A 9,841-nucleotide genomic window follows, 5' to 3' on the forward strand; every position below is an offset into this window, starting at 1 on the left:
GGCCTTAATGCTTAATTACTGTCATTAGTAATTAATTAAGAATTAATTAAGGTAAATAAGATTAATAATTAGTTAATTCAGGTTAATTATGAATTAAAAGAGATTTTATTTTACAGATGCAACCTCTTGGGTAAAAACATTAAGATGTTAAACAACTTTATTTAGTGATAATTCTGTATTGCATCAAGAAGGCGAGTTGTACTCGATTTGGTCCTTCTTACATATTTGTCATACGCATATCATGAGCATTCATCATTTTGCGTATAGTGTCCGTGACCGAAGGAGCGCCCGTTGAACCGAACCCCGACGTCGGTGCTCCGTTCGAAGAAGTCGGATCCGAGACTTGGGAAGTCTCCGAGGGTCCCTCTCTACCCTGCAACCAAGGCAAGCCCCGGATGCATTAACCCCTCCTTGGATGTTTTAAATCTTTTATCACTTATGAATTGAAAATGCTGCATTAGGTAGTTGAGAATTAGGTTAACCTACTTGCTGCATTTACTACCTTGATATCTGTATCCTGTCCTTGACACCTGTTTTATTTTAAAACTGCGTAGCGATGCTTAGCCCTGCTACTAGATAGGTTTTTAAACAAGAAAGTTTGAAGGGTTGTTGTGGGATACACTTACGATCAGTGATGTTTCAATTTGAGACCGGTCGGTGGACTTGCTCTAAGAATGGAGTCTTAAAGTAGTGTCTCCGACTGTGTTGATTAAGGACCGTTCCGTTGATGGCCTGCTGGGTTGAGAATTTATAGTACTAGCCACTTGCCCTCGGTAAGCCCGATCTTGTAATCCCTCGACGCGAACAGCTACTCGCGCACTGGGAGTGGAAAGATGGCGAGAGTAACGTGTGCCCACCTTACGGATCTGAGATGACCGGAAAACATCTAGATCGGCTGTAGGATGGTGGAGTACTGTGCTCTCGGGTGCCGCGAACCTGGTCAAATTTGGGGAGAGCTTGATTCGGGTTGATATATGCAAGATTTGGTTCTACATATGTCGGGTGGTTAGGAACTCCAGCTGGATTGCTAAGCGATTCGAATCGTCGTTGCTCCCCGATTGGGAGACTCAATTCCTTCGACCCTCATCGTAGTTAAATATGCAACTAAGTGATAAAATGAGAAAGGGGGAAAATGTCTTATGAGGTTCGGATCCCAATTCCCGGACTCAGAGTGACATGAAGCTTTGGCCGTTGGATAGATAATACTTTGATTAAGGACGAGGAACTTACAGACTTGTCTGTGAGAAGCAACTAGATAGACTGTCCTCGAACTCCTCGACCTCTTAAGGAGAGGAATTCGTGGGTAAAACTTGAAAGTAAGGATGCACTATTAGTAAGCTTTTTGGCAAAACAATTTGGCTCCTTGCTCAGCCACTCCTTGTCTACCCCAAGCCTGCATTCCTAAGTTCTCCTCTTTTTCTGCCGGGTAAGTCTTGTTGAGTACTCCCGTACTCAGGGTTTTATAACCCCTGTTGCAGGTGCTGACTTATGCTGCTAATGGAGGTCATGTCGGTGGGCGCGACATGATTTATCCACCTCTTCTACCTTAGAAGCTTCACCTAAGATGCTTCCGCTACTCCGCACACCTTTTGGAAATTTAGTTGTTTATATTCCATCATATGTTGTAAATTGAGTTATAAATCTTCCGCACTCCGATGTAAGTTATTTTTGTAACAAATGATGTAATGTTGTGGTAACTCCATGTTGATCCTGTATGAGTTAAAATGTGGATGATTCGGGGTCCTCTAAGGGCACCCGACAGACTACCTGGGTTATATGACTCTCATGTGCAGTAATCAGAGGTCTTAATGACAATGATAGGTGCATGTGGGCCATATAATTTAGGTGGTTCTGCCACAGAGTGGTATCAGAGCTCATACATGGATCTTCTGCAACATTACTTGTGAAAAACTTCAAAAGGAATTTACAAATTAAAAGTTTTTGAGGACAACAACTTGTAAATGCTCCTTAACTTTTCTTATGCTTGCTATTCAAGTTCTGTGAAGACTGTCTGCTGACTCAAATAGAAGGCATTGAAAGGGACTTCAATTCTTCTTCAACAAGTCAAGTGAAGAATCAAACTACTCCAACAATGCTTTGTCAAGAGTCTTGCAACATTCCATCCAGAGCGATGAAGATACTGTATAAATAAAGCCCTATAATCTACTAACATGATGAAGATGGAGCACTCTCGCCGTTGAGAAGACGTATAGGACGAGCATATTGCATATCATGCATAACATGACAATATAATGATACTTAAAAGCCCCTCCTTATGCTTCAAAAACAGTTATTATTCATTATAGCTGTTTTATTGATGAATCTCATCATGTACCAGCTTTCGTTAACCGATTGATAATCTTTTACTCCATAAGATCCTAATCCTTGATTCTCTTGTTATGCATGTGACCTTCCTTGATTTCATCTAACTTGACACAGGCTACCTCCTTGCTGTCATTTGATGACATATGTGCTGATTGAATGACACTATGAATGTGTCCTCTTAAGGTACCATGACTTGTAACTTAGGTAACAATGTCGAAACCTGGGGTCTCCTATGGCTCATGACCATGAGGAAATACTGCTGGGCGCTCATTGTTATCAAAGTATATGATCATGATCCCTTATAGTCCACAATTAGGGTGTTTCATTCTTTGGACACTCCTTAGGGATTCAAATTTGTCCTTTTGAGTTCCCTAAACGCCTTGTGGTTGTGATCGACTTTTGATCTCAGTTACATTCTTGGTATTGTGAGACATGGGTTATTGTTGTGGTGCCCTATAGTGGTGCCATGTCCCGTGACCCCGGTGCCGCGTCGGAACCTAGAGTCTTTTGTGTGTCTGGATGACACAAATTTCTGCTGGGCGCGTGCAGGTATCGAGGTTATGGGCATGATCCATTATAGCCCCACAACTAAGGTGCCCTCGCTCTTTAAGCCCTATCATGGGAACCCATGCCCATATCTTTGTGGGAATTACCTAAACCCTTGACTTGGATAACCAACATAGATTGGTTGAAAGCTATTGTAACTGTGCTCTATAGTAGGTACCATGATCCGTGATCACGTTATAACGTCGAGCCTTGTAGTCTCCTGTGGAACCGCGGCCATAAGGAAATACTACCAGGTGCTCGTTAAACATCGGGATCTCTGGTCATGCTCCACTATAGTCTACAATTAGTATGCTTTCATTCTCCTTGGAAGCTCATTTGGAGATTCATACCTTCTTATGAATTCTCTAAAATTCCTGGTTGATTACAACTTCCTATTGCTCTTAGTTGTATTTCTCAGACCAATTATAGTTGTTTTACGAACTTCTCAGAAGTTAATGTGCTTAACACATTTCCTTTTCCATTACATACCATAAGGCTTTAAATCTCGAGGACGAGATTTCTTTAAGGGGGAAAGGCTGTAACATCCCTGATGTTACGAACACTAAAAACGGATCATGTTATCATAAGCATTGCAAAGCATATTTGTTAAGCACATTATTATGCATCAACTTAAAACAAGTTTATTTTGATTGCTTGTGCTTAGGGAAGTAGAGTGTACTTATGTTGTGAAGTGATGCTTGTGTTGGTTGTATAACCCCTAGGGCGGAAGGTTTCCGATAAAATAGGGGGAAAACCCTGATTTTAAAACCCTGGATTTGCCCCCTTTTGTGTAATTTTAAAACCAAGCAAAATTTGAGGTTGAGTACAAAAGAAAAGTTGTAGATCTTGTCAAGATGTACAACTTTGGTGTTTTGAGTTTTTGAAGTTTCAATACAAAATTCAAAGTAATTTTGAAAATACAGATTTCCAGAAAGTGTCCCCTTTTCCAAATTGAACCTCCAATTCAAAATCTATTTGGAATTTTGAAAAGTGACCAACATTAAAGTTGTAGAGCTCAAAAATTTGAACAACTTTCATGTTGGGAGTTTTTCAAGTTGTTTGGAAAAATTAAAAGTAATTTTGGAAATTCTAATCTGCCCCAATTCAAAAATTGGAATTTCCCCAATTTGGGATTTGAAATTCAAACTGTTTTGTCAAATTCGTCATTTTCCACCCAGAATTGGCTTTGGTCACCAAAAGAAGATTTGTAGTTTGTAAAATTCTGAATAACTTTTGTTTTGGTGGAATTTTGTCTTCAGTTCAAAATTTGGGCGAATTTCGCAAAACCACAAAATTGGTTGGATAGGGCTCGCTACAGTGATCCGGATCACGGGCTCCTCTGTCCCGCCGGAAGCAGAGCGGGCAGAGCCGCGCGCGCGCCCCACCGCCACGCAGCTGCTTGCTGGCCACATCATCGCGCGACGTGGACGCCCGCGACCCCTTCGACTCGTCCCCTTGAGCGCCCCCGCGGCCGACATCTTTCTGCGACCGAAAACGCCGATGGAATTCATCTCGCTCCTCCCACCTCAGCCCCGTTGCTCTCTTCCTCTGCTCCGCAGCATCCTTGAGCATCGTCTAAGCCAGCTAACACTCTCTTCCCTCGTCGGACTCGGCCATGAGCCGGTTTCCCGTCACAGAGCCCCGCCATGGCCGCCATGGGAGCCTGCGCACGTGGCCAGGAGGCCACAGACCTTCTCCGGCCAAGCCGCTGACACCAGCGCGAGCGCGCGAGCCTCAGGATGCTCCCCAACGCTTTCCCTCGCTGCCAACAAGCGTCCACCGGCCGGAAATCAGGTTTTCTCCGACATCCTCTGCTCTGGAATCGCGACCAGGGACTTCGCGCGACAATTTGAAGTTCTCCAGGGGTCTAATTGCACAGACTGTGACTCAGGTGAATAGTGCTATAAGGACTTGTTTGTAGATGTTTTGTTGAATCTTTGAAAATTCATATCTGGAGTTTGGTAGCTCCAATTTTGGTGAACCAAATTTTGTTGTGCTCCTTGAGATGTCTAGTTTTTATTAAAAATATGAAACTGACCATGTTTTGTAGTAAAATAATTAGTTATGATTTATGCCTTTTAATTATGTTTAAAAGGGAGAAATTCATATCTCATTCTGTATAGCTCCTATTGCCCTGAAATTTTTATGGTGTTCTCATGATGTTATGTGAGTGTTGCAGTAAAAATTTCATGTTCAGTAGATGATATATGGTTAAGTTATTAATTTATCTTGTTTAGTGCTTATTAAATTATCTATAATTAAACTAAAAATTAATAAATACAAAATATGGTTCCTGTACCTTTATATGAGGTCTTTATATCATACAGATACATAATTGAGCTATGTGTTTGTAGAAAATGTCGAGTTTCTTAATTATCTTGTTGTTACATGCTTCCTTGTGATGGAAATTTATCTTTTTCATGGAAATTGTTATACTTAACCAAATGGTATGAAATTTATACAGTAGACTTTGGAGAGAATATATGAGCTGCTGTAGTTTTCTCAGAATTTACTGTGTACTTTTGATATATGGTTATTGCTTTGTTTATTTACCTAAATAAATTAATAAAAACATGAAAGGAATTTTTATTTAGGGATGACCATGATATTTTCTAGTATTTCTTGGATGTATTTCAACTGTTGGTGAGCTGGGTTTTGCCCAGGTTTAAGTTTGGAACATAAATGAAATGTTTTTCTCTGTAATTCAATTATTAGTGATTTCTAGATAGTTTCTGGAACATTATAAATTGCTCTAGGTAAATAATGTTGGATATGAAACTTGTCTATAACAAAGTTGTATATAATTCATGTATCTACCTGGTGTTAAAGTTTGGTGGCATTTGTCCCTGTAGTTTCTGAGTTATGCTTGTTTCAATTTAAGTTTCAGAAATGGTTCCCCTCTGTCAAATCCTGGATCAGTTTCTGTAGTAGTATAATTTCAACTTGCTAAACTTATGAATCATGCTTTCATGATAAAAGATGAATTGTAGTAATTTTCATAAGCTTTCCAAAATGTTATGGATCATGAATTTTGGTGATCTATAACTCTGGTTATAGATGTATGAAGCTTAATGTCTGATTCTGTCCATGGTCTGGACAGGAATGTTTCTTCATGCTATTTGGCCATCTTATCTATTAAATCAGTTCTCGAAGATAATAACAAAGTTGCAGAAAATTATCTAAGCTTTTCAGAAAGTCTAATATCACCTTTATTGGATGCTTGGATCTCTAATTATGGTTGAATGAAGTTACATATATGCTGCTGTCCTGGTTATGTGTGCAAATTTGATTTATGTTTGAATATATATAGAAGAGTTGTGCAGATTCGAAAATAGTGAAAATATTTGGATATGTTCTATGCAGTCTGTAGAACACAGAAAAAAAATGCTAGGTTTTATTTTCTAGCAATATATATATGTATGAAAATGGTAGCCTTTATTTAGTAAATAACACTATCATGAATTTCAATAATTTAGTGATATGTCCAAAAATCACCAAAATTTGTGGGATGCCTCTGAATATTATTCCCTGGCATCACACAAAATTTGGTGGCACTTGGATGAAGTTTGAATAAAATATTATTATACCCTTAATTAGTAATAATTCCAAAATAATTAGGTAATGATTAGTTAAATTCTCAAAATTAGGGTTTGAGTGATTTTGGGATTATGTGATGACCTGAGGTCATTGACCTTAATGACCTTTGGCATTTAATTATTGTTTGGCCTTAATGCTTAATTACTGTCATTAGTAATTAATTAAGAATTAATTAAGGTAAATAAGATTAATAATTAGTTAATTCAGGTTAATTATGAATTAAAAGAGATTTTATTTTACAGATGCAACCTCTTGGGTAAAAACATTAAGATGTTAAACAACTTTATTTAGTGATAATTCTGTATTGCATCAAGAAGGCGAGTTGTACTCGATTTGGTCCTTCTTACATATTTGTCATACGCATATCATGAGCATTCATCATTTTGCGTATAGTGTCCGTGACCGAAGGAGCGCCCGTTGAACCGAACCCCGACGTCGGTGCTCCGTTCGAAGAAGTCGGATCCGAGACTTGGGAAGTCTCCGAGGGTCCCTCTCTACCCTGCAACCAAGGCAAGCCCCGGATGCATTAACCCCTCCTTGGATGTTTTAAATCTTTTATCACTTATGAATTGAAAATGCTGCATTAGGTAGTTGAGAATTGGGTTAACCTACTTGCTGCATTTACTACCTTGATATCTGTTATCCTGTCCTTGACACCTGTTTTATTTTAAAACTGCGTAGCGATGCTTAGCCCTGCTACTAGATAGGTTTTCAAACAAGAAAGTTTGAAGGGTTGTTGTGGGATACACTTATGATCAATGATGTTTCAATTTGAGACCGGTCGGTGGACTTGCTCTAAGAATGGAGTCTTAAAGTAGTGTCTCCGACTGTGTTGATTAAGGACCGTTCCGTTGATGGCCTGCTGGGTTGAGAATTTATAGTACTAGCCACTTGCCCTCGGTAAGCCCGATCTTGTAATCCCTCGACGCGAACAGCTACTCGCGCACTGGGAGTGGAAAGATGGCGAGAGTAACGTGTGCCCACCTTACGGATCTGAGATGACCGGAAAACATCTAGATCGGCTGTAGGATGGTGGAGTACTGTGCTCTCGGGTGCCGCGAACCTGGTCAAATTTGGGGAGAGCTTGATTCGGGTTGATATATGCAAGATTTGGTTCTACATATGTCGGGTGGTTAGGAACTCCAGCTGGATTGCTAAGCGATTCGAATCGTCGTTGCTCCCCGATTGGGAGACTCAATTCCTTCGACCCTCATCGTAGTTAAATATGCAACTAAGTGATAAAATGAGAAAGGGGGAAAATGTCTTATGAGGTTCGGATCCCAATTCCCGGACTCAGAGTGACATGAAGCTTTGGCCGTTGGATAGATAATACTTTGATTAAGGACGAGGAACTTACAGACTTGTCTGTGAGAAGCAACTAGATAGACTGTCCTCGAACTCCTCGACCTCTTAAGGAGAGGAATTCGTGGGTAAAACTTGAAAGTAAGGATGCACTATTAGTAAGCTTTTTGGCAAAACAATTTGGCTCCTTGCTCAGCCACTCCTTGTCTACCCCAAGCCTGCATTCCTAAGTTCTCCTCTTTTTCTGCCGGGTAAGTCTTGTTGAGTACTCCCGTACTCAGGGTTTTATAACCCCTGTTGCAGGTGCTGACTTATGCTGCTAATGGAGGTCATGTCGGTGGGCGCGACATGATTTATCCACCTCTTCTACCTTAGAAGCTTCACCTAAGATGCTTCCGCTACTCCGCACACCTTTTGGAAATTTAGTTGTTTATATTCCATCATATGTTGTAAATTGAGTTATAAATCTTCCGCACTCCGATGTAAGTTATTTTTGTAACAAATGATGTAATGTTGTGGTAACTCCATGTTGATCCTGTATGAGTTAAAATGTGGATGATTCGGGGTCCTCTAAGGGCACCCGACAGACTACCTGGGTTATATGACTCTCATGTGCAGTAATCAGAGGTCTTAATGACAATGATAGGTGCATGTGGGCCATATAATTTAGGTGGTTCTGCCACAATCAGTCTACTGTGGATTCTACTTCTGCAAGTTCATGAGAGAGGGCGGAAGATATGTCACTAACCCTTATAAGGTAATTAATGCTCTAAGTAATTAATAGTCGTTTATATGGTTGTGTGATTAAGGTTGTTAATTATGTATTATGAACTTTAAATATATGATATTTTCTAACTTCCTACGCAGCAAAAGGACTTTGAAAAGGCAAAGAGCGTGAGTGAAGCCACTTTATACAACATAGTTGAAGGACATCTGCTCATTCATCTTGAGAGAAGTTATTCCCAGCGAAGGAAAATATCACGATCGGACTAGTACCCTAGCAAAGCCTGAACATGGAGCGCTAAGGGAGATTAGTAGGCTAAAACTAACTCGATCCGGTTATTAGAGCAGAGGTTTCAGAGGTGAAACCTCTGATGTATGTAAACTGGAAAAAACTTGTTGTGTGATGTTTGTAATTAATGTAACTTTATGTATAAAGTAACGGTATATATATATATATATATATATATATATATATATATATAACTGCATGTTGCAATGGTTGACACGATCTCCTAGGCTTTAGTAGTTTCAATATTATGTGTATATATATGTATATTATATGTATATATCAATATATAAAATAAAAAATAGGGTCTGGTGGGATAATTTGAAAATTGACGGGAGATTTAAAAATGTTAACACAGACAGTTTTATAATAACAACCGCCTGTAGAAAATATATTGCTACAGGCGGGTGGCATAACTGAATTGCCTGTAGAAATTTATTTCTACAGGCAGTTCCAGATTACCCGCATGTGAAAAAATTATTTCCACAGGCACCCAGCGCGAAAGGGGTTGGGAACCGCCTGTGTAGTGGTTCTATGTACTAGTGTCTGTGTACTAGTGAATGGTGCAATAGTTGTCTACTAGTATTTAGCTACATACATTTCAGATAAACAACTTTGAATATTCGAATACTGGTATTCAAAGATTTTTGATTTTTTATAATGGCTCAGGAATAAAAGGTTCTTATCGTGGACCATGCGCATAGGTGATAGGTGCGTAAATCTGATAGATTTTCTAATAATCTTATATGCTCCATGCCTCCATCTTGTTATCTTTGCAGGGCATTTGCTCCATGACATGTGTTATGATATTTATTCAATCATATTGACCTTGTTTAGTTTTACACCTAAAAACTTTTCACCTATCACATTGAATCTTTGGACAAATGCATTGAGCATTAAATATAAACGAAAACAAAAATTAATTGCAGAGTTTGCCTATAAATCGCGAGACCAATCTTTTAAGTCTACTTAATCCATGATTACACACTAATTGCCAAATAAAATAAAAATTCTACAGTAGCTAAATATAAGTAATATAAGTTCAATAACAAAGCCTTAGTA

General features: G+C 39.2%; 1 long non-coding RNA gene across 1 annotated transcript; it reads left to right on the forward strand.

Annotated features, from left to right (window-relative positions):
* On the forward strand, positions 8,147 to 8,928 carry LOC110433496. The gene is made up of 2 exons (XR_002450925.1): positions 8,147 to 8,527; positions 8,638 to 8,928. It is a non-coding gene; the product is annotated as an uncharacterized LOC110433496 (long non-coding RNA).

This window comes from Sorghum bicolor, chromosome 3 (assembly GCF_000003195.3).
Source record: "Sorghum bicolor cultivar BTx623 chromosome 3, Sorghum_bicolor_NCBIv3, whole genome shotgun sequence".
Classification (NCBI taxonomy): domain Eukaryota; kingdom Viridiplantae; phylum Streptophyta; class Magnoliopsida; order Poales; family Poaceae; genus Sorghum; species Sorghum bicolor.